Source organism: Acomys russatus, chromosome 19, assembly GCF_903995435.1.
Source record: "Acomys russatus chromosome 19, mAcoRus1.1, whole genome shotgun sequence".
NCBI lineage: Eukaryota > Metazoa > Chordata > Mammalia > Rodentia > Muridae > Acomys > Acomys russatus.
Window position 1 is genome coordinate 49551519 of NC_067155.1, and position 26432 is coordinate 49577950.

Below are 26432 nucleotides of genomic sequence, written 5' to 3' on the forward strand. Positions count from 1 at the left end.
GCTAGAGTTTTATACAACTGCATTTTGGTAAACATAAAAATAAAGGATAGAGCTTTGCCTGACCTATGGATACAACTCTTGCATCTTAAAAGGAAGTTAATAAGCCGTAAAGAACTACTTTCTGACCTGACTACATGATACTTTAAAATCTGTTTATTAAACTGCATTGTAAATAAACCAAAAAGTAATTGAAAACCGAGGGAAAGCTTATAATATGAATGGCAAATCATCAGTCTCTTTATTCTATAAAGAGCATTTATAAATCTATCAGTGCAAAAACAAACACAAATGAGTTAAGGTCATGAACAGGCAAGAAGACATGAAAAACATGCAATACAGGAAACACATTTCTGATAAAATGTTCAGCTCTATTATTAACAGGAAGTATGTTGAATGTGAAAGGAAGAGAGAACAAAAAATTACGGAACACAATAGATGAATGAATATTATCAACGTACATTACGTGATGTAACAAAGAGAGCCCTTATTCTGTGTAACTAAGACACAGTAACAGGAAGATGTGTTACTTCAAACTGTTAAATACTTTAGCACTGTACTGACTCTGTTGACACAAGACACTGAAATGGACACTTGCACATTGTCAGTGTTTTGATGAGCCAGTGTGGTGTGTCACTGTTTTGAGGAGACCCAAAACCAAGGACTACTCACCCCAGACAAAGAACTGACAACAGGCTATTACAAGGATACCACGGAAGAAGTCCAGCTTGGTGAAGCAATGAGCTTTCCTAGAGTATGAGTGAGGGGTTACTTACAGAAGCAGAAATGACTCACAGACAGCTGCATCACCACAGCCCACACCAGCACGGCTAACAGCTCACAAAAGCTTGTAGCCTGGAACACACTGCACAGCCTACAGGCAGCTCAACAGATTGGAGGGTATCCTTTCCTGGTGCCTCAAATTGAGTCTCTGAGTTTACCTTGTTATCTCTTCTGGTCTGAGTGTATCTCAGTCTCCTCACTGCTTGTTCATGGCAGGAGGAGGCTAGTGAATCTTGTCATTTTCAGGAACTTCCTGAAGTCTTGGAGTTGTTCTCATCCTGAGATTAAGGAGCCTCCTTGCAAGATAGAGTATCCCACCTCCCATTAGAACATCTTGTATCTTAACACACTTCCCTCTAAGATGCAATAGATGCATAAAGTCCTTTTCTTTCTTTCTTTCTTTTTTTTAAATACTTATTTATTTATTATGTATACAGTGTTTTGCCTGTATGCCAGAAGAGGGCACCAGACCTCATTATAGATGGTTGTGAGTCACGATGTGGGTGCCGGGAATTGAACTCAGGATCTTTGGAAGAAAAGCCAGTGCTCTTACCCTCCGAGCCATCTCTCCAGCCTATAAAGTCCTTTTCAGCAATTCCTGAAATTATATATTTTTCTGACTTATTATTAGTCTTACTACCTAAGACATAAACCCCGTATGCAACCCTAGGCCAGCACTGAGCACACAGATAGGTATCTGCTGAACTGATGCTTGAATGACTCAAAAAAAAAAAAAAAAAAAAAAAAAAAAAAAAAAAAAGGGGGGGGTGGGGTGGGGGGTGGGGAGGAGATAGTAGAACAACTTTTCCTTAAAAATTCAAATAATGGCTAAGTCTTGCCTGAGAGTCTGGGAGCAAATTAAAGTGTCAAGTCTGATTATAAAATGGGCTCTCAAATTAGGGGAATTCCCGTGCGACAGCCTCTTCTTTTCTCAGAATCTTTCCCCCACCTACAGAACATAAACCCACACTGAGTACTTTCAGCTGTACATCACCTCAGGGGTAGAAAGGACATGAGACAGAGCTGAAGACCCATCAGCAAATCCTACTGAAATAAATAGGAACAGAGCAGACCAGCCCATCTGTCCCTGCTATCAGCTACCATCTCTCCTGCTATTTTAGCGGTTAATTTCCCAGCTCAGCTGCATGGTGCCTCTTCTGGGGAAAACAGATGACAATTCATTTTGTGAAGAGAATCCATTGTTCCCTGAAACTCAGCGCTGAAAGCCGAAATTTCCTTTGCTGTCTGTAAACGAATCTTTCAGACAAAAGCATTAAAATAAATAGACTGATCTTCAAATAACTTTCAGTGCTTAAAGAATTCCCCGTCTCTTTCCTCACCATCCACAGAGGTGTCTTTATAAATATGATAGTAAGAACGCTTCTGAATGCAGACTCCAGCCATTTCAGGGAGGCAGCCAAAATAGACCTCTTCACAGCCTGGCTTCCTCTTATGCACCTCACGGGCGGATGCAAAGCGCTCATCTCTCTCCTTTATTACCTTAGCTCTGTTCTGGATTTTCCAACAATTAAAAAGGCAGTTAGGCTGGGCTTGCACTTGGTGGAGGCAGGACGATCAAAGTTTCAAGGGTAGCCTTAGCTATAAGAGGGAGTTCAAAGGCAGCCTAGGCCATGTAAGGACCCCTCCCCCTCAGCCACAATACCTGGGTAACCAATGTTGCTGGAAATCATATGGAAAGATTTGTCCATAGGATTTTTGAATTGACACCAAGGTCCAAACATCTCTAATTCTCACACATCTTTCCAGCACAGCAAGAAACCGTGGTCAGTTTCACTGATTCTAGCCAGGTCTTCCACATACCCATCATGCACGCACGCACACACACACACACACACACACACACACACACACACACACATTTATATGTGCATATACATGACACTCTTAACATGTGTTCTGCAGCAGTTTCCTCATATATAAACATTTTCTCCATGAGGGAAGAAGGTGGCTTGTGAAACCCAGGAGATAAACGAGGCCCACAAGCCTCGGAAAGCTGATGCTGGAAAGATTCCAACTTCCCAGTTTCAGAGGCAATGGACACCTGCTAGGAGGAGACTCTGGGGAGCAAAGCCCTGGAGAGAAGTGTGTATCTGCCTGCAGGCTGTGCCATGGTTGCAGCTCTCCTGAGTTGTCACCCATGCTGGAATGAGCTTTTTGGTGATACGGCTGTGTTTGAGTCATCCCTGCTCCTTGTCAGTGACCCTTACCCACATTCCTGCTGCTAACACCAATTAAAAACTGATTGGTTCATCAAAGTGGACTTTGGAGGCATCATTTAGTTTGTTCTGTTGTGGGTTCCCTCTCTGTGGTTAATAGGTGTGTGTGTGTGTGTGTGTGTGTGTGTGTGTGTGTGTGTGTGTGTGTGTGTGTGGTGTTGTGTCTCTCCAGGAAAAAAAATCTCTCACACAACAACATAATATGACCACCCTAAACAAGTAACTTCGAACAGCCTCCCACACTTGGAGGGATCTGCTGGTGTCTGACATCCTTTGGCGGGGGCGGGGCGGAGAGGGGGGGGTAACAACACAGCTGTCTGAAGAAAACAAGACAGAAGGGGCCACAGTTACATCCCCTCAGCCTTGCCGAACTCTGCGAGGTGGTGTTCTTTGCTTGTTGAAAAACGGCCAAGACTGTTTGTTTGTACAGTCTAGTTCATTTCCAGGCTCAGAGTCACCCTAAGAATTTCACCGACAGATAACTAAAAAAGAAATGTGAGATCATTTCTGAAATGAGAGAAAAACTGATGATTCCCTCCCCGCTATCTGCTCCCCTCCCCTCCAGGGCTGTACCCTGCTCTCCCAGGAACACACCACAGGCACTGGAGCTCACCGTCCCCTGATAATTGCTGTCTGGAGGCCCTTGCCTGCCAGACTCTTCTGAGAAGTGATTAGGAAAGAGGACATTTTGCTGGCTTCTGGTTCAGACGTTTTATCTCAATTACATGAAACTCAGAAGAAAGAAAAGGCCGCTATCACCTCAGGTCTCTACTCTTGCTGTGCTTTGGCGAGTTGCAGAAATAACAGGGTCAGAATCTAAGTCAGTTAAGGACTTTCAAAGACTCTCAATGTGACACCAAGTTCGGTCTCACCTGCCACCAGCTCCCCCTGGGAAGTACAACTCAGCGAGGATGCTTGTGGAATTAATCTTACTCACAGGGGAACTCTGACTTTTCTTTTCCTAAGCTTCGAAATACTGTGCAGTCAGCTTTCCACCACTATAATGGCATGCCTGAGGTACTCAACTTATAAAGAGAAAAGGTTTATTAGGTCCACAAGAAGGTGATACGCACCCATTGCTTTGCAATGTCGATGAGTGTGCTGGATGGAAAGGGCAGGAATCTTTAGTGGGGGAAAAACAAAAAACAAAAAACAAAAAAACAAAAAACAAAAAACAAACCAAACTCCACAAAACTGCCCACCTTAAATCTAGGAGACCTAAGAGAAAATGCTACCCTGTAGGCTAAAGACCTACCTCACCCTTCGAACAGCGCCACCCTGCGGCATTCAAACTACGCTCAATTCTTTAGTACACATCGAGTCCTTTTCTTTCTTTAAAACAATACAAAATGAGCACAAATGATTTTGACGTGCCTTTTAAAATATGGCATTTTATTAATTCGTTGAGAATTTTAAGTGTATTCTAATCATAGCCACCTCTCACTCCTTCCCCCAGCTCCTCCCACACCCATCCTAAGTACTCTTTACTCTCTACACCTGCATGTCCTCTTAAAAAACAAAACAAACAAACAAAAAAAACAACCCACTAAGTCTATTTGTCCGTTGTCGATGGCTCCTGGGTGTAGGGCATCCACTGGAGCATGTTTGATCTACCAGAGGCCACATCCCTAAAGAAAACGGACTCTCCCTTGGCTAGGAGCCATCAACTGTGATAGCTGTTCAGTTAGTTTAGGGGTGGAGGCTCATGAACCCCTTCTCACTCCACGGTAGGACATTGACTGGCTTGATCTCGTGCAGACAGCCATGGCTGCCATGAGTTCATGCCCAGCAGTCCTTTCATATCCAGGAGATGTCGCTTCACCATGGTCGCCTCCAACCTCTGGCTCTGATTTTCCGTGATAGTCCATGAACCCTGGGAGCTGGGTGTGTGTGTGCGTTGGCGGGGGGAGTGGTCTGTGACCTGCATGCCCAGTTTGGGGTTGAGCACCCTACTGGGGGAATGGTCTGTGATGCGCATGCCCAGTTTGGGGTTGAGCACCCTACTGGGGGAGTGGTCTGTGATGGGCATGCCCAATATGGGGTTGAGCACTCCACTGGGGGAGTGGTCTGTGATGGGCATGCCCAATATGGGGTTGAGCACTCCACTGGGGAGTGGTCTGTGATGCGCATGCCCAGTTTGGGGTTGAGCGCTCCACTGACAAATCTCTGCACTTTGACCGCTGTCTGCTGCACAAAGAAACTTATCTCATGAGGACTGAGAGCTGCACTAATTTATGGCTAGAGAGATACGAACTTAGAGATGGCGCTTTTAAGTTCGTTTAGAGAATAGTAGATTCAACTCTGAGGCCTGTGAGCTTGGCAGACACGAGCTTTCGGCTAGATGTACCAGGCAAGTGTTTTCTCCTGTGGGATGGATCTTAAATCCTATCTTGATGTATATCTTCCATGTGGCTTCCATTCACAGCAGGATAAGCTCACCCATTTCATATGCATCTTCCTCTTTTACAGCTCTTCAGGAACCACACCCACTTCCTCTCACCACCTCCTCTGGCTCTTCTCTATTCCTGTCTCAACTTTGATATGTCCCCATTTTCAATAACTTAACAAAACTTTTTTGAGGTGCCACTGATCAAAACATGCATGTGTGTGAATATATAGTGTGTCCAAGGTACTCTGATGTGCATGTTGGGTTAAGCTGATTTTGCACCAGCGCAGACTAGGGTGTGGCTTGATGTCGAATGTCTGAGTTCAGGATATCAGAGATTTTTAAATTTTTATTTATTTTTTTAAATTCTACACAGGAAGGAGCTCTTCAGCCTCCCCGCCTCTCCTGGAACTTCGATGGCTTTGGCATTGGTTTCAGGATATCTTGACAAGGTCTCACACTGTTCCTTCTGTGAATGTTGTTGCCTGCACCCCCTGGCATCCTCCTGGGGAAGAAAATGAAATATTTTTTTGCGCTCCAGGAGCACAGCAGAGTGTTCACCAGCCAAAGGGGACCTCACGCCACAAAGTGGATGGTAGGTAGCATTATAATGGCTAACTTTACACTGTGTTTATTTTTACCACTGAAACCTTTTAAAAATTAAATCAGAAGTAAAAATAAGTCTAAAATTATAACTCCTCCGTGATAACAGCTTATTTAAGTAATAGATATAATGTATATGGGTTATGATATCTGTCCTATGTTCTGGACATGGTGGTTTCCAAAATACCTTGAGTAACTTAAGAAATGATATATTTTGTAAGTACTTATTTTAATATTGAAATTGTAACTATGTCATTTACCCCTTCCTTTTTCTCCATCCAAATCCTCCCATTTAACCCTCCTTTCCCTTTTTCAAATTAACGGCTGCTTCATTAATTGCTATTACCTCCATCTGTGTGCATGTTTATGCTTTGGTTATTTTACCACTAGGCCTATACTTATTATTACAGCAGTATTTCCTAACCTGCTGGCAATCAATCAAGACACAGACACCTGTTATATTTTAAAATAGCCTTAGTTAGCCTGGGGCAGAGCAGATATTATTTCCTTAAACTATGTCCCATAGTGCGGCAGGTATGGGATACCTGCCCTAATCCCATGCCTTCTGGTTCTAATAATTTCTGTCAAACTGCCTCCCATCCATAATCCCAAATACTTGCTAATTATTATCTTCTGGGCCAATTCTCCACCCACACTGGCCATGTGCTTCTCCCCCACCTAACCCATGATGCAGCCTCCTTCTTCCTCTCCTCTCCTTTACTCTCTCCTCCCAAGGTTCTCCCTCTCACCCCAAGCCAGGGGAGCCTTAGCCAAGCCTAGTCTATTTGCCCTGCCCAGGTGTGATGGCCAATAAAGATTGGTCAAATAGGTTAGGCTCTTGGGCAAGGTACAGGTGGGGCAGAGACAGCAAGCAGTAAACAGCATCAAAATACATCAGACCAACCTCCAACAGGTTTATACATATATAATCCTAAATACAACCTGTTCGGACTGTATAATAATATGTTTTCAGAGCTGATGGCTTAATATTGGATAATCAATTGATGTGCTCTTCCCTTGGGAAGAAGATTTCTCCCACTCTCAGCATTTCTTAGTTCTCTGTCTAGGGTTGAGGCCTCTTGGGCTTTCCTCTACCCACCTTAGTACTCCAGACTTGTAGAGCCCCAGTCACAGCAGATACAGGTACAAAACATACCCATGCCTGAGGCTCAGGGAACATTGTGGAAGAGGCGGGTGCTGAGCAGATCGTAAGAGATAGAGAAATGGAGAGTTTGCTCTGAGATGCTGTCTCCCGGTAATGCCAGAAGCTACACCCATGAAGTCTCACCAACATGACTACTGCTTAAACATGAGCTAAAAAAAAAAAAAAAAAAAAAAAAAGGTGTTTTTGAGATACACACATTAATGCTATTTCAACTCCCCTTTGCAGAAGAGATAGCGAAATAGTTAACTTCTACACAGAGGAGAAGGGGGAGCTCAGGGCTCCTCATAGGCAGTGAGACTAAGGCGATGCTGATTTCACCAGCTTTCGTCTCCTTCCTCCTTCAGGTCCCAGCCTCGGCTGAAAACTGATTTGATCATTACATGCTCACCATATCTGTTTAGAGATTGGGAAGAATAATTCTCAGCCACAGACAGCCTGGAGTTCCTTGTCTACAAGGAAAATTAGGGTAGGACCATAGATTCCCCAGGCCCTTCTAAGACATGTTGTCATAGGAGGAAGCGATGAGAAATGGCCAACTCAAGGGCACAGATGAGACAGATGCTCAGGTAAAATCTGCCTGAAGGACAAGGTCTTCTCCCATTTGTGAAATGTGTGTTGGCAATGGAAAGCTTTGAAAAAGAGCTCAGAGAAACTGGCCAAGAATCCCTATACACTACTTGGTGATCTTACACCAATGAAGCATAATATTAAAATAGTCGTATGGGAAGGAAGTGTAGGGAGTCCAAAGACTAGAAAAAAGCATTTTTATTGATCCTCGAACACTTTGCTTTCCTGTTGTTGTAGAACATGATACCTCTGGGTTCTTTGATGAGTCATGTACCCTGACTGGGTTCAGCTCACAATGTTTTCTTGCCAGCTCTGTGTGTTTCCTGCCCAATAAATGCAACAAACGAAAATGACAATAAGAATTGAGTGTAATTGGACCCACCATGGGTCAATGTCCCTTTGAAGATGAGGTTGTATTATTCTTTATTCCTAAGTCTTTCTTTGGGCTGCTGTAAATTTAGGACCACCAATGTACCTCAACGGTCTCATCTGTCAGGTCTCTGTCTCCACCTAAGCAATATAGACCCAGCCTCAGGCTGAGTATAGGTGGCTTGAGAAATGGTCCACTTTGAGGCCACAGAGAAGACAGATGGCCAGGGAAAATCCTAGGCTATGACATCCTTGCTTTTCTTATCTTGGCATCTCAGTTCTGACATTATACTTACTTGTCAGGTACAACAATGTGAGCCTGCCTTTGCCATGTTACTGATGCCACCTCCTAACGGTATATAGGGACACAGTAAACTTGTGAAGACCCTACATAAGAAGCAGTTCATGCTGAGGTTAGAAGGATGGCTCACTAGGTAACACACTGACTGCCCGTGCCTGGTGATCTGACTTTGGAGCCCCAGAACCCACCTGAGGTTGGATGCAGAGCAGTAGTGTTTGTCTATTATCCCAAAATAAAACTCCCTGGAAGCTTGTGAGCCAGTAAATCAGGCATTTGTAACAGAGAACAACAGTAGAGCCTGTCTCAAACAAGATGGAGAATACAGTCTGACATTCAAGGATTGTCTTCTGACCTCCACTGCACGCGGTGTCAGTGTGCGCCTGCATTCATTCCTGCATTCACATACATGGACTTACACACACACACACACACACACACACACACACACACGTACATGTATGAATGCACACACACATAACCATATGCACATCCACAGCTGGACAATATAGAGGGAGTGAGAGACTTTAGAACACTCGGTCTTAAATGGGATGTCTTCATCAAACTTGTCCTCTCAGGGCTCAAGCAACTATGCAGAAGAGGTGATGAAAAGATTGTAAGAGCCAGAGGTGATGGATGACACCAAGGAAACAGTGTCTTCTAGACACGTTATGACTGACACATATATGAACTCAGAGACAGTGGCAGACATGCAGGGCTGCATAGATTCAGGGATCCCAGTGCTGAGAGAGGAAGTAGCCATGAGCTCACATCCCCAACCCAGAAGCTATCTCCAATTGATAATCATTTTCTCCAGTGGAGTCTCTCTGTTTATTCAAGTGTGAATAAACCACACTTGAAGGTAGGTCTCATGCTCAGCAGTAGACTGCCATTGGAAAACAAATGTAATGGTGTTTTTGCAGATTTTGTTTTTGTTGTTTCATATTGCACTTGAACATTTTTAAAAATCTTACAGGTCTTTTGCTTGTATATTATTGTTTACAATTCTGTGGGGTTTTAAAATGGGTTTTGTTTTTGTGTGTGCATCTCTGTGTATGTTTCCTATACTTTTCCACTTTTTTATTCTACTTTGTTTGCTTTTTTATTTTTCTCTTTGTGTGTGTCTGTGTGTTTGTGTGTGTGTGTATGAGAGAGAGAGAGAGAGGGCGAATATGGAGGGATATGGAAGATTAGGAGGAGTCAGGGGAGGGGAAACTGGGATCAGAATATACTATATGGATTTTCAATAAGAATATGAATGATATAAAATAGATAGAACAAATTGAAAAAGAAGAAATTCATGTATAGAGAATACCAGCATTGAAAATAAAGCCTCAGAAGTGGCCATTGAATGGAAAGTGTGTAAGAACAGACAAGAAATTGTATGGCTGGTCTGGTAGCTGCTACATACATCTCATTGGAGAGTGGCTAGTTGTATACCCTGTAAGGTGGATTCTAATTGGTTGAGCTTGTGTTCTACTTTGCTTTCATTTAGATTGTTGATTGAAACAATCAAGTTTCAGTTATACTTGAAGATCAACTGTGACCAGGTCCTAGCTGAGGCCTAAGTCTCTTCTGCTCACAGCTTTCAAGTCTGATTCCCACTATAATTGATTTTACCCATTATTTTTCATGATACCAAGTCATTTCCTTATAGGTTTCCCAGAGTGCATTGCGGCTTCTCATTCAGCATCCATCAGAGCCATCACTCGGCCTGTGCCTGGGGTTATAGTGGAAGTCTCTGAAGCTGCTGGGTACTGTGTGAGTCTGTGTGGATAATGGGAATATTCATGCTTTGGGGGCCTGTGAGAGTCACAGTGAAGTTTCATAGAACTTCCCATGACTGTCAGCATAGTGACAGAAATGAATTCATGTTGCCTAGCCGTAGAGAAGCCAGGAGGGCAGCGAGTCGGGTGTGAGTGATCTTTTAGGGTAGGTTTGTGTAAGAATTACCTTGTTGGGTATGGTGGCACACACTTTGCACCCCAGTACTTGGGAGGCAGAGACAGACAAATCTCTGTGAGTTTGAGGCCAGCCTACATAGTGACAGAGTGGGACTCTACATAGTGAGACTCTGTCTCATTAAAAAAAGAAAAAAGGTCTTAATCATGTGATGATTTGAGAACATGTGAATGTCATAATTTATCAAGGTATTTTAAACATAAATATTGTATGTCTCATATCTAAAGTTCCTTAGTACAACTACAAAAATATCATCTATAAAAATATCTGGTAGAGGCTGGAGAGATCGCTCAATGGTTAATAGCACAGTTTTTTCTTCTTCCAGAGGATCAAAGTTCAGTTCCCAGCACCCATATCAGGTTGTTCAAAATCCTCTGTAACCAGTTCCAGAGGATCCTCTGGCCTCTGAGACTACATCTACACACACACACACACACACACACACACACACAGACACACACACACACACAGCACACACAAATGAAAAAACAAATCTTTAAAAATATCTTGTAGAAATCCAAATGGTTCTGGAAGACATATTTTTGATTGTTGGACAGACTCACAAAGAAATATAAACTAGTTCAGTTAATTTCAAGTTTCACCCTGCAAATCATAAGAAGGATGTTATCAACTTAAGCTATTTCTATAGTTTCTTTTTCCTTCTGACAAATTTTGATAGAAGTGTAAAATCGGGGTATTGGTAACAGTTTCATGACTACATTAAATCGAGCAGCTTAAATCAGAAGCTATGAAAGTTCACACAGGCAGAGATTAAAAATACAATTATAATTCTATAGCTTAAAGAATTTCATTTCAGGAAGAGGAGACCTTCATGTTTAAAGCCTAAAATAATTTATATTAGGTTTCTGTGGGGAGCTGTGCCATGTCAATAGGGGCCAGAAGAGGGCACCATATCTCCTGGAACTGTAGTTACAGATGGCTATTAGCCATCTTGTGGGTACTGGCAGTCAAACCCAGGTCCTCTTCAAGAGCAGACAGTGTTCTTAACTGCTGAGCTATCCCTCCAGCCCCTGATTTCTGATTCTATCTTATAGTTGCCCAATACGATGTCTGTGTTTGTTTCCTTAATTTTATTAGAGGCTTGTCTATGGAAAAAAGATGTGCTCTGTCTTGATGAAGGTCTCAAGTACAACGAAAACGAGTCTACATCTTATTCTATTGGAGCATGGCTTGGCTATCAACTAGCCATGCTGGCTGATGGTTCTGTGAGATCCTAATATATTTACATTGACTTTCTTCTTTTTCTATTTCTTCTTAAAACAGAAGTTCAAGTTCTCTCACAGTACTCCCACCATTGCTTGTCCCTTCTCCCCTTAGTTACTTTAGACAACTTTACTTCTACTTTCTTGTATTATACACACATAATTTTATTTATTGAAATAAAATCTAGATCCACAAACAAAAGAAACATATGAATCTAGCCTAATTCGTTATGATGAAAATCTTCAGTTGCATTACTTTTCATGCAAATGATATAATTTCTCCTTCCTTATGGCTTGGTAATATCCCACTGAATGTATAGAACATTTTCTTCATTTGTTGACAGACACTTAAGTTCATTCTATAATGTAGCTGTTTTTTAACAGTGCTTCAGTAAACACGGATGTGCAAATATCTCTGACTCCCTGACTAATCCTATGGGTATCTACAGGCGTACTTGGGGGGGGGGGTCATATAACTTGGGTATTGGGTAAAAAAGCACCTTCCAGCATTATTCATTCTAAGTTGAACTCAGTTTGGATGCAGTCTCCACACCCACTTCCCTTCTTACTCAAAGGCCTGGAATTCTGCTACCAGGGTTAAACTTTCTTTACTGCACAAGGTCCTGATTCTGTCTTGACAATCATCACTAGTTTTCCAAGTCTTGGACATGCACAGCCCATGAGGACCGAGCATCAGTGGGAAAGAACAAGTTTTGGCAGTGCATCTTAACCTCTCTGTGTACAATCACCACAGCAGACACAAGGCAGTTTAGTAAGTCTTCTGAGGCTCTCCTGTCTGGTGCACAGGTGGAAGAATATTTAGAAAAGGTTGACTTGAGGATCACCTATCTTCGCTCTTGGAGACCTACCCCAATGGCTCTTTCAGGGGTGTGACCGCCTCAGTTGGAAAAAGATGCATGTTGACAAAATCTAATTTATCTTGGCCACAAGTTTCTACTGTTTCTAATGCTTAAAACACAAGAAAAACGTGGTTATTTCAAAGCCAGAGCATATTAACACACTAACAGTCTGTGTTTTGAAACAGAGAATGTGGAAATTTCTTACTCTTATTTTTTTCTCCAACTAGTACATGCATGTGAGGCTAAACTCATGGCAACATAAATGCCTTTTTACATTTTCTTTGTGAAAACAGGCTATAAAACATTTTTTCACTCTATTTCTTTTTTTACATTTATTTATTTATATTTTATACAATATATTTTGATCATGCTTTTCATTAACCTGAGATAGAAAGTTGGAGGATTAACAAACATATATTCTTGATATTTCTTTGTCAAGAGAAATGGGAAATCCTATCTGAAAGATGTGTAAATTTGCCTAAGAATTACCTAATAGTCTACTGAGAAACAAACAGCACTGATTAATAGTATCCTGTGAAAACTACATCTGTTAATCATCTTTATCACTGTCTGTTTAAACACACAATTAATGTTATATACTTTAAACACACACTAATGGTGACAATGAACTAATATCATCCATTGCTATATATTGTAGTTAGATAGGTTGCAAGCATTGAATAAAACCAAGTTTCAATGTCAAATTGAGAGATACTTGAAGGGCACTGACAGTCTCTGAATCTCTTTGTGAAGGAACATTTTGTGACTGAAAACGTCCTGCCTTCTCATTCACAGAGAGGGAGCTGAGTGACAGTAAGGCAGCAAAGAGTCTCCTCAACATGGCCCCCAAGGACCACATCAGCACCTGCAGAACAAAGAGTCTGGGGAGCAGGAAACAAGGAGACTCTGTAGAGTTAAGAGACTCATTTTCCATGTTGCAGGTGCTCTTCAGATATAAGGGTATCCCAGCAAGAAAGGGGTAAATCAGGATCTAGAAATAGGAGCCTATAGGAAGAGCCTGTGAGCATAGCTGTTTCCCAGTTGTGATATAGCACCTCCGAGGGACGTCTTCCCAGGAAGTCTGTATCTAGGATTAGCACATATCTCTACCTCTCCATTGCCTCTTTGACCCTCCACTTCCGTGTGCTGTCATCAGCTCTGCCAGTTGTCCCTGCTCTGAAGCCACTAGTGTTCTGATGATAACTGCCAAGCTGAAGGGCTAAGCACACTTATTGAGTCAGTTACAGAGTGGTGCCTGAAGCCTCACTAGAGCTTTAACCCGGACATTTAGAGATGGTGCTTGGAATTTACCAGACTCTAAAGGGAGTTTAGAGGGGCAGAATTGACTTTATGAACATTTCACAGTGTAATTACATCTGGAATCAGCTCTGCATTGGGCCAGTATTCTCCAGTCCCTGTGGTGAGGACACTTGCCTGATAGTCTAATGCACATTAAATAATGCTTTGTAAAGGGGGGCATTTATTTGGTCCAGGCTCCCTGTACTGGCCCCAACAGACCAAACCAATATTAAGTTTAATCACAGTTCATGAGATTTGGTTGGCTGCAGGGGTCTTGTAAGTCAGTTAACTAATTAAGCTGCAGCCAACTGACTGGCTGATTGAATAGGGCCGGAGCCAATTAGATTGCTTTCTCTGCCCTACTTTGGTGTTTCTGTAAATGCCAGTTGACATTTTTAGTTGAGTTGTCAGAGTCCATTCTGCTTCTGGGAGCTGCCAGCTTCACAAATCCTGTCTTGCTCTGTTTTGTTTTGCTTTGGTCCAATGTGCTATACTAAATCCAACCAGTCTAAGGAGTTTTTCATTTGAGGAGAATTGTTGTCATCTTTGGGATTTGAAGCCAAGCTCCATGGAAGCAGGGGACATGGAGGAACAGTGCTTACTGGCTTGCTCCCCTGGGCTTACTCAGCCTGCTTTCCTATAGAACCCAAGGCCACCTGCCCAGAGGTAGCACCACTTACAGTAGGGTCTATTAGAGATGAAAGGATCAACTTCCCATCACTTGCCCTGACACAATGAGAAGCTATGGTGTGTATGTTTACATCAGCAAAGTAGAGCCTTTAAATTACTAGTTAAAAAAAAGAAAAAAGAAAAAAGAAAAGAAAAGAAAGAAAGATATTTATAGAATTTGAGCTTTTTGACTCTTGGAGGTCTTTTCCTAAATTACTCTAAATACTTTGGCTAAAATCATATATTCAGAAAGGTAGCATTTATGATTGATGCATAATTGAGAGTTAAATAAATGGTTTTATGGGGCTGGAGAGATGGCTTGTCAGGTAACAGCACGCACTCCTCGTGCAGATTTGGTTCCCAACATCCATGCTGGGCTGCTTTATACCTGCAGGTAACTTCAGCTCTAGAGATCTGCTGCCCTCTTCTGGCCTCAGTGAACACTGCACTCATGTGCACAAACTCATAAGCACACAGTTTAGAAAAATTTAAAATATCTTGGGAATAAATGAATGTATTTATCTTCTGTATACTCTGCAGTGCTTTTCTCCCCAATGTTGGATATTGACAAGGATAGAGAATCACCCCCCGCCCGCCCCCACCCAGTGAGATAGGATCATGATGAATTTCATGGAGAATGACCAAGTCCTTTTTCTGGAAGGAGCTTTCTGTGCATCCAGAGAGCTCTGGCCAGGGGAAAGAGGATCCCCCACCACCTGGCTGAACTTTCAGGCAGTGAGTATAGTCAGCAGTGCCTGAACCATGAATTGCCTGCAAGTCTCTGGATGGTCCTGTGTCACACACGACACCTTGTGGGTCTCATTTCTTGCTGACCTGCCCATCACTGAGTAAAGCCAGCAGTATCTGCGGCATGAATCACCATGAGCTTCAAGGCATGTCTTTGGAGGCCACCTCATGTCGTATGCAGCTCATCACCACAGCCCATCAAAAAGAACTCATCCAACAACCAACCAGCATCCGATCTGTTTTGTAATCTTCTTGCTAGCCATGATTGGCCTCCTCTCTGTCCTGTGAGGAGAAGGTTGCAGTGTTTGGGAGAGCTGTCGCTGAGTTTCTCAGATGCCACCCCATTCTCACAGAAAAGCCAAGTGCCTGGAGTAAGATTGTGGCTCCTCTAGGTGGCAGGCAGGCCTTCCTCTTCAAAGGCTCAGCAACTCACTGGCATCAAGCACAAACTGTGAAAGGCAGGAAAGGTGTGACAGGGTTGATAATATGTCATGTGGATCATGAGGAATAGAAACTTCAGGACACAGAAAACAAAAAATGGAAAGTGACTTGACTGTGGATATCATATCTACTGAGACAAAATGTTATGCACCATTAGGCGAGAATTATTAAGCAGGTACCACATGGACTTTAGGGGCTAAGTGGGGACCAGCTAATGAGTGTGGTACAGATCAGACCACAGTTCTGCCAAAAGGAGCCAGTGCCTCCTCCTTGTAGCACGATTGGAGATGTTGAAAGCTACTTAGATGAAGCAATTAGTGTACTCATTTCTCTTCATCCTTTTAAAAGAAGATTTATTATTTTAAAAAAGATTTATTCATTTTTATTTTATCTACCCGGGTGTTTTGCCTGAATGTATGTCTATGCATCATGTGTGTGCAGTACCCACAGAAGCCAGAAGAGGGCATCAGATCCCCTTGGCATTGGAGTTACAGATGGTTGTAAGCTGCCATCTGGGTGCTGGGACTTGAACTTGGGTCCTCTATAAGAGCATCCAGTGCTCTTAAACCACTGAGCCCTCTCTGCAGGCCTAGTTTATTTTACTTTTAATTATGGGTGCATGCAGGTATCTCTGTATGAGTGTGTGCATGTGTGCACAGTTGCACATAGAAGCCAGAAGAGAGTGTTGGACATCCTGGAGCTGTAGTGACAGGTGATTGTGAGCTGCCCAACATGCGTGCTGAGAACTGAACAACCATTCTTAACCACTGAGTCGTCTCTCCAGCCCCCACCTCTCAACTTTTAAAACAAAAGATTATAGGTTTTTTTTTTTTTTAAATAGCCACCAAGAAGGATTCTATACCCATTTGTGAGATAAGATAGTGAGCAAGATGGAGTCTACCATCTTTTTTTTTTTCCTTTTTTTTTTTTTGTTCTTTTGTTTGTTTGTTTTTTTTTTTTATTAATTTATTCTTGTTACATCTCAATGTTTATCCCATCCCTTGTATCCTCCCATTCCTCCCCCCCCCATTTTCCCATTATTCCCCTCCCCTATGACTGTTCCTGAGGGGGATTACGTCCCCCTATATATTCTCATAGGGTATCAAGTCTCTTCTTGGCTACTTGCTGTCCTTCCTCTGAGTGCTACCAGGTCTCCCCCTCCAGGGGACATGGTCAAATGTGAGGCACCAGAACACGTGAGAAAGTCGTATCACACTCTCCACTCAACTGTGGAGAATATGAGTCTACCATCTTTCTGATAAGTTTGAAGGAAGCCTGAAGATCAAGCTAGCAACATGGATAAAGTTCAAGGGGTTGTTGCTACATTGCAGGAAAGTGTTTAATACTGGCCAGAGGATAGTTCTTATGAATGGGGATAAAAAAAATCAGTGAAGATCTGCCTACAGTGTATCCACACCACTTGGGTAATACTTTGCCCTGGGCAAGAAGCCTGCTGGACTGTTTTCTCCTTAATGCCTTCTAAATAAAATTTATGCTCTGTTCATTTCTGGACATACTACAGTAGGTCTTCTTTTTAGGCAGTGTGATGGTCAATCAAAATTGTTAACTTGACTTGGTTTGAAGTCACCTAGGAGACACACAGACCTGAAACTTCTCTAAAACTAAATTTATAAATTTGATAATTAAAATATACTCTCACTCACTGCCAGAGATCCTGACTTCATTGTTCTAATGAACAGTCTGCATGTCCCTTCTTGTCATTTCCTTCTGTGACTGGATTGTGCAGTTGAGGAATCTTCTAGTGCTGTGGTTCTCAATCTGTGGGGGGTAATCCCACTGGGGGTTTGTTGAATGACCTTTCCACAGGGTCATGTCAGATAGCCTGAATATCATATTTACATTATGACAGTAGAAAAATTATAGTTACGAAGTAGCAACAAAAAAATTTTATGGTTGATGTTCACCACAACATGAGGAACTGTATTAAAGGGCCACAGCATTAAGAAGGTTGAGAGAGCTGGGCGTGGTGGCGCACGCCTTTAATCCCAGCACTCGGGAGGCAGAGGCAGGTTGATCGACCTGAGTTTGAGGCCAGCCTGGTCTACTAAAGGGAGTCCAGGACAGCCAAGGCTACACAGAGAAACCCTGTCTCAACAAACAAACAAACAAACAAACAAACAACAACAACAACAACAAAAAAAAGAAGGTTGAGAGGCTCTGGTCTAGTGTTTTCTTACCCGTGCCAGAAACTCTGGCAGATTCACACTTACTTCCCACTTCTTCCTTAATGGATGGGACTTTACTTTCTTGTTGAAAACAACCTCTATTTCCCAGTAAGCTCCTTGAAGCTAGGAGAGCTATTTTATTAACTTTGACCCCAGAAATGTCAGTAGAAATCATTGAAAGTAATTCCCGAAAGTCTCTTTAAGTGACCGTCCCCACTATCACCTTCCTTTATCGATCTACTCCTTAATTTAGGGATGTATATGTGTTATTAGGCATGGAGCAGCCTTGTCACAGTATCAAGGTAAGCCTTATAGCACAAAGTCAACAGAGCCACGAGCTCAAAGGACCGTGGGCTCTGCTGCAGTACACATTCCGTTGAACAGCTCCACAAAGTCTGGGTCTCGGTTCGCAGCCCCACTAGGTTGTATGAGCCAAGGACAAATGAGTCATAAGTTCTTTATTTCTATTAGTCTGTGGACTCTCACTCTTTTACATTTTATCTCCTCTCTTTGTTGTCTGCAGTATCTGGCATACACCACTAGGAAGTTAGGTGCAATGTACTGATCTGTTGACTGATTCAGTTAGGGTGTGGGAGAAATCGGAGTCCACACAAATAGGTCTCAAAGCTTGTTCCTGGTCGCAGAAGGCTTGAGGTAGCCTCGCTGTGTGGAGTCTGATCCCTCCTGTCCATGGAGGACCCCCGGCTTGAAGCACTGATTCTTTTTTTTTTTTTTTTAAGATTTATTTATTATTGATACAATATTCTGCCCACATGTGTGCCTGTCCACAAGAAGGCACCAGATCTCATTACAGGTGGTTGTAAGCCACCATGTGGTTGCTGGGAATTGAACTCGGGACCTTCGGAAGAGCAGCTGGTGCTCTTAAACCTCTGAGCCATCTCTCCAGCCCGAAGCACTGATTCTTAAGATTCAGCGAGCTTTCATCTTTGATCTGAACCACACCTTTCAAAGGTCCTGTGAAAGAGGAGCAGAAATCAGCGCCTGTGTTCTACATCTTTCCCTTGTCTCATATTTCCATAGAAGGATGGCGCAGTCCAATTTGCAGAAGGAAATTGAAAACGTATCTCCCTGACCTCAGGGCACAATGGTTGGGAGTTGTAGAGAATGTTCACCTAACGGAGGAAGGAGGAGGAGGAGATTAATGGGCCTCAGAGACAGAACATCCATACCAGCTCAGATGGCATCTCACAGAGTGTGTGAACTAGTACTTGCTGTGTCCATCTGCACAAAAAAAAGTATTGGGCAGTCTTGACATTTCTTCAACTGAACATTAGCTGAGAGGATAGAGGGATGGTCCAAGGGTCCATCATGCCTTCTTGCTGATGGAGACAATTCACAATCTTTCTGAGAGCTCACAGAGGCAGATGTAAAAACGTATCTGTCATTTTACATGATACTGAAATGGCCCAGCGATCTGAGAGGCACACGAGAGCCTAGAAAGAGAGCATGTCCCCATGCTGGAAATGCATCTGTTTGTGACTGTGCCCAGATGAGTAAATGGGATTCATCTTTCAGCCTCAGGTCGGGTCTCAGGCTTGTCATTCTATGAGAATCAGAGGACAAAGAAATGGGGTAGATATGCCCCCAGTCTATCGACATGTGCTGGGAGGGTGGCACATCCACGATTCTTAGGTAGGGGAGAGGTCTCCTGTTTCCCATGGCCCTCTCTGAGGTACAAAAATGTAAGAGAAGAAGCTTGAGGTGTTTGGCCTACTAAATAATTTGAAAAACAACAACAACAACAACAACAGAACTCAAGTTGTAGGGCTGAAGAGATGGCTCAGTGGTTAAGAGCACCAACTGTTCTTCCGGAGACCGAAGTTCTATTCCCACATGGTGACTCATGTCATTCTGTAACCCTTCATCCGGGAACTCCAGTTCCAGGAGAGCTGATATCCTCTTCTGGCCTCCATGGGCACTGCATGCAAATGGTACACAGGCATACATTCAGGCAAAATAAACACTCAAACAGACACAACAAACAAACCATGCTCTCTGAGGCTGTATCCTATGAGCTTCTCTGGGCATAAGACTCAAAATGTAAAAGTCCAAGCAAGCACATTGACATGTGCACCCTAATTGCATTAAAAGTGAATTTGTTTATTTGCTCTGGGAGAGGCACAGTGATTAACTGCTGAGGCATCGCCTTGTCTAAGGAAGAAATCCACTTGTAGACTTATATTTATTAATGAATTAAGTGTTGGAAGCATCTATGCTCTCCATCTGTATTGTCTACAAAGGTAGGTTATACACATGACTAAGATATGTCACTCAAAACTTAGGACATTGTAAAAGGCAAAAGCCAGTTAACAGTTAGAGGAGGTAATTTCTGGTTTCTGTGACCCTGAAAAAGGCTGATGGCTTTCCCAGCACCTCAGCAATTGTGGGTGGATTTTTCAGCATCTTTCAACATTGGCTAGAGATCACTGAATGCTTCTACTTTCCCCCTCTGACTTTGTTGTCACTTCATAGTTCCAGCCTGCATTGATTCCAGGTTTCTTGTACATACTCATTCACACACACACACAGAGACACACAGACATACACCACACCACACTTCCCACAAACACACCCCATGCACAGAGAGGGGTGTGCGTTTGTCCTGCTGTGTGTGCACAATTATCTATAAATCAAAGCAACAGACACAAAACACAGGTGACTTAAAGGGAAACAGGGAGTCAGGGTGCCTGGTGATGCCTCACTCATGTGTTCCAGTATTAGCAGAACCTCTTCATGTGGAACCACGGGCTGGAATGGATTCTCCAAATCACTGTGCCTGTGAAGACACAACCGGCCTGGCTCTCAGTGCAAGCTTCTTATTTGAAAAGACACTGACTTTGAAGTGTAGCTAAGTGGTTTAAAAGTGAGAATAAGGCATTGAATTTTGGCTCTTAAAATAATGTTATGTAAACGCTTGTATGTCCACACTTCTCCATCCCCCAAATCAATAGGTTCCACCATTTCCCTCTTAGTGTCATCCCTGAGAAATTTGTACATAGAAGACAGTCTAAAAGTCTTTGCATTATTTAGGTGATTGTCCTGTGTGGCCTTAGTGGTAAGCTTGACATAGCCTAAGTCATCTCATAGGAAAGTCTCAGTTGAGAGGTTTCCTAGCTCATGTGGCTTGTGAACTTGTGTATGTGGGATTGTCCCTGATGTTAGTTGGTGCAGGAGAGCCCAGCCCACTGTGGGTGACAACATTCCCTAGGCAGGTGGTCCTGGGCTATAGAAGAAAGCCAGCTGAGCATGAGTCTATGAGAGAGAGCCATTAGGCAGCATCCTTCATGGTTTCTGCCTCCGGGTTCTTGCTAGAGTTCCTTCTCTGACTCCCCTTGGTGATGGACTGTGACCTAGAAGTGTAAGATAAATAAACCCTTTTCTGTGCTAAGCTACTTTTGGTCATGGTGTTTGTCACAGAAATAGAATCAAACTAGAACAGTGACCCCAAGAGGAAGTGCCAGATCTGTGACAAACGCGCTCAAGCCAGTGTTGTAGAAACTGGAGGAGAAATTCCATTAGTGGTGTGAAATGAAAGTCTGGCTTTCAATCACAACTTGTTTTCTAAGCCACCAATCCATCACCTCCATTGCTTTTTGAGCCCCAGTCCCTGTTCATTATACTTTACGAGAACGATAAACACTTGCGCTTTAGGGGTGCGCAAAGGTGCCGTGTTAGACAACTTACTCCACTCTGGCTGGGCTTGGACGCTTCACAGTGTAACACACAAAGTCATAACGACACACACAATTCAGTAATGACCCTGGAAATTGCAAGTTGTTCTTCCTGCGGACCCTGTTTCGGTTGGGTCGGGTTAGTGGAACACAAAATGCGTTTAGATTTTGTTTGGATTTCATGCATATACTTTCAGAACCCTAAACAAACAGAAACCCTAGGCTTAGAGAGACAGCTTGTCTTAGTCACCTTTCCCAGAACGCCCCCTTACTGCTTTGAGAATGCTCTGAAGCTGGAAGGCTTTCTAGGCTCTTCATTTCTGTGCCCATGGGTGCCTGGGCAGGAGACTGGCACTCTTTCCCAGGCCAGGAATCTAGGAATAAAAGTGTAGCAGTCGAAGCCAACAGGGAGGACCTGAATTGGCTGCAAATATCACAAGAGCCAGAACTTCAACCAGGCAGCACAGCACAGACACTGCATGTTCGTAGTTCCCACTTCCGCAACAAGATCCACTTTAATTCCTCCATGTGTTAAAATTTCACATTATAGTGGGAGGAAGATGTGCCTAGCAAGTGTGTTCTTTTAGTCTGTTTATATTACGCACATCTGGGCCACTCGAGAGGCAGACACTTTATGTGCTGGCATCTGGAGAGAAGACAGTGCCAAGCAAGGCTTGGAGCATCATTCATCTCTTCATCCTCCTGGCTGCCTCCTCCATCAGCATCCATCTCCACTGCCAGGGCCGATGAGCTGCCCAAAAGCATAGCACTTGGTGCTCTGAGTGCTGTGCATGTTGGCAGCTGTCACATTGTCCTACCTATGACCTGCGTGTCCTCATGGAAGGGCCAAGAGCAAACTCCACCCTCCCCCACCCAGTTGGCTTCTTCTCAAAGCCAGCCAGCGATGCCAACCAAGTCTGCAGGCTTGGTGACATTTCAGACTTTTATCGCATGAAGATCTTGCATTCTTCCTTCCTCCCTCCCTCCTCCCTCCCTCCCTCCCTCCATGCTCCCAAAGACCTGGATCCTTCCTGACTCCCAGAGTGTGGTTTTCGATCAATCACTTCTACTCATCAATGATAAGATCACACTGGTGCAAACACATCCACGGGGTTGTGGGCTGTGAAGGGTGGCGCTGAAAACTAAAGTCCCTTCAATGACTTCGTAAAGTGGAGTTTCGGAGTTTCTCAGATGGCTTAAGAGGAATCTTCAGCTTCCAGAAATAAATGTCTCCTTTCCCTCACTCAAAAGATACAATGGGAAGCACCCTCTTAGGCAGGTTGTCTCAGCCCCTACAGCCTTATATAACAAGCTTGCATAGTGTAAAGCAGAAAATAGGATACAGGACACAGGACCAGGAAGTTCACTCTTTGCACACTGAGCTTTCTTACAGGAAGATCTGCTACATTCTAATCCAAAAGTCCATCAGTTGGATAGACTGGGAGAAGGGGGAGAGCTCCAGAATCATGGGGAGTGGGGTGAGGTCTGGAATGTCACAGAAGTAAGAGATTGTAGGCTCAATTTTCTTAACCAATATATTTTATTAACAACTTAGTGACCGAGCATACGTCACTTATAACCCTGCTAACCAAAACAATAAGAAATGAGGATTAATGGACACAATAACAAAACTATAAGGATATCAGTTCCGAGCAACAATTCTCCTGGCGCAATCTGCAGGATTTCTTCTGCTGGAACCTAGAGTAACCAGAACCCAGAACCTCAGCAGGAGCCGGGGCCCCGAAGCCTTCCCTCGAGTGGTTCTCTCTAGGAGAAAACATATATGTTCTAATTTAACATGGGTGGTGTGTGTGTGTGTGTGTGTGTGTGTGTGTGTGTGTGTGTGTGTGTGAATATGGTTCTGATAATGATACTTTTGAGAAAATATAAAAGTTTGGCCTAGTCTTCCTTTCTGATCCTGATCTCTGTGTCTCTCTATGTGTCTCTGTGTTGCTCTGTCTGTCTCTGTCTCTCTCTCTCTATCTATCTATCCCCACTCACACACACACGCACACACACGCACACACACACACACACACACTTCCTCTCCCTGAGGGTACACATAGATCTTAGAGAAATGGCCACATGAGGCTGCTGCAGAAATAAACAAGAAGCAAGCACTCCTGGCTTCCCTTCTCCACCAGCCCCCAAGGACACAATTTGGCTGAACTCCTGGACACAAACACAGACAGGGAAGCACTGGGGCTCTGTAGTCATTTCTCTGTGGTTGAAAGAATTGGAACATGACTCTCGAATTTGGCTAAATGCTGCATCACATTAAATAAGAATTAATAAGGAGTTTTACAGGGCCCTCAGGGGCATGTGGCAAGTGGAGTTTTTCTAATGGGTTTAATTGGGGTTGTATATGGGAGACACTGGCAATGTGGGAGCAAGGAAGTTTTGAGTGTGACCTGAGGTACAAGTTACTGGGTAATCCCTCCCTCCTCCATGTCTGGCTCAGCCTGCCTCTTCTTTCCTCTGAGCTTACATTTCCTCATCTTTAACAACAGCATAATAACTGCCTTTTCTTTCCCAGCTGTTACTAGGGGTGGAGACTTAACAATTGTAAACGTCTTAACATACACTAAGAACACATTGGGCCGTGGATAAATTATGGCTGTCACTACTAACGGTTACAATATTATTCTAACCTACAAGGATCACCTGGTCACTAGCAGCCAAATCTGAAACGTCAACTCACTTTGCCATTTCCTCAGCCTGTGACTTTTCTCTGGCTTATAAACAAAACCAGCATCTGGAGTCTCTCACGGCGCTTGTAGAGATGAAGGCGAGGGCTAGGGAGTTATCAAAAGACTGATGGACAACATGAGCCAAAAACTCACCTTCCTCCTGGGGGCAATAAAATGCCAATAGCCTCCCAGCTAGAGGTGGGACTGTGTGCCCACCTCCTTCTAGCCTGGGGTTTTTGCCTGGCTTGAGCTTGTGCAGGTCTTGTGTGTGCTGTCACAACTGCTGTGAGTTCATTTGTGCATCTGACCTGCTGGGTGGAGAAGACACTGTTTCCTTGTCCTCACCCACTGCCTCTGGCTCTTACAGTATTTCTGTGTCTGCCTCCACAACTATCTACGAGTCCCAGAAAGAGTGGCTGTGGTATAGATGTGCCAGTTAGTGCTGAGCTCTTCACAGTCTCTTATTCCCCTCACACTGACCAGCTGAGAATCTCTGTGTTAATTTCCATCTATTGCCAGAGAGAGAGAGAGAGAGAGAGAGAGAGAGAGAGAGAGAGAGAGAGAGAGAGAGAGAGAGAGAGAGAGAGAGAGAGAGAGAGAGAGAAGCTTCTCTGATCAGTGTTGATAGATGCGCTGATTTATGGGCACAAGGGTAAATCATTGGGAGTTCGTTTAATACTTTTCCCACTTAGCAAAGTAATAGCAGTAGGTTCTCCCCTAGGCTGTGACCCGTTTAGTCACATGTCCTTGGCTCTATAGTGGTATTAGGTATGGGTTCCGTCTTGTGGAACAGAACTTAGATACAATCGGACAGTGGCTGTTGTTCAAGCTCTTTGGTGCAAGCTATGAGAATGAGCGCGGTCACATAAAAGTCCTTCTTTTCACATCAAGATTTGAGTAATGGGGACACACTGAAGCCGAGGACGGAGACCACCAGCCACCAGTTCTTCTTCCACCAGTCAGAACTGTGGATGTTTTAAAAAATGGTTTTCAGGGTGGCTCCCCCGTGTTGCCACTGGAAAGATACTGAGGCAGAACTAAAACTCAGAGTCAAACTGAACTGCCCAGTTTGCATCCTGCATACTCCTCTTACTGAGGAAACACTGAGCAAGCAACTGAATGCGGCTGTGCCTCAGCTCTCTCCTTTGTAAGAAAGGAGTGGTTACAGTGCCTTCCTCGGGAGGGTTGCTCAAAGAATTAAATACATCTACAGTTGTGGAGCTCTCAGAGTCCTGCTGGGCAAGAACCAAGTGCTGTGCAAGGGTAGCTATCATAAAATAATAATCTCCAAAATGAAAAAAGCAATGTAATATAGAGATTCAAATCATATAGGGCCTGTGTTATTCATTTTCAAACAAAATGTTATTAAAGTTTAAAGCATTGTCATTGACTCCAAAAGCATTTTCTCCCTTGGCACTTTGGACAGGATGCTCTGGCTCCCTGAAAAAAAAAAATTGGAGCTTGCTGCTTGGGTGGCCGTTCTCATTAATTTTAATACAGATGCAACCAACTTCACTCACAAAATGTGAAACATAGTTTTTAATTTGACTCCTCTGGCTGCTGCAGGACTGAGGTGACGTGCTGGAAAATATATCAATTAGGTTCATTTCCCAGGAAGAGATACCAAAGCTCTGCTAACCAGGTCAGTGTAGAATGAACCCAGGCATTGAAGGTGACCCCAAAGACCATGGTGTTTAATGACGGCTGTAGGGAGAGGCATATTACACTGCTTGGTTCTGACCATAGGCTTTTGCTCACTGATGGCTGGGGAATCTCATTCTTGTCACAGCAAGAGTGAGTGGTTCTAACTTGAGGGGCAGTGTATCTGCTGTGGTCCTCTGAGCAAAATGGCCTCCACTTTCATGAGATCAGTGGTACCCTCTTGCAAGTGTCCACCATGTAACCTTCCCTCCAGCACCTTCTGAGCTTTTAAAACCAGATTTCAAACAGTATCCTATTCCAAATAACACCATATAAATCTAACAAAGAATGGCTTTTTTTTTTTTTTTTTGGCTCAACTGAAATACAATTACAGCCTGTAAAACATTAATGATAATTACATAATCATAATTAATACTCAGACAGTGTTAAACTTGCTGATTGCCTCAAAATGTACTTTATCATAGCCATTTTGTTTAAATCAGGATGAAAAATAGTAAAGAAAAAGAAAGTCATCCCCCACCCGACTTCCTTTAGCTGGTGAGTCAGCTTCATTATAAACCATAAACACTACCTTACCTTATTTCCTCTCGATACTT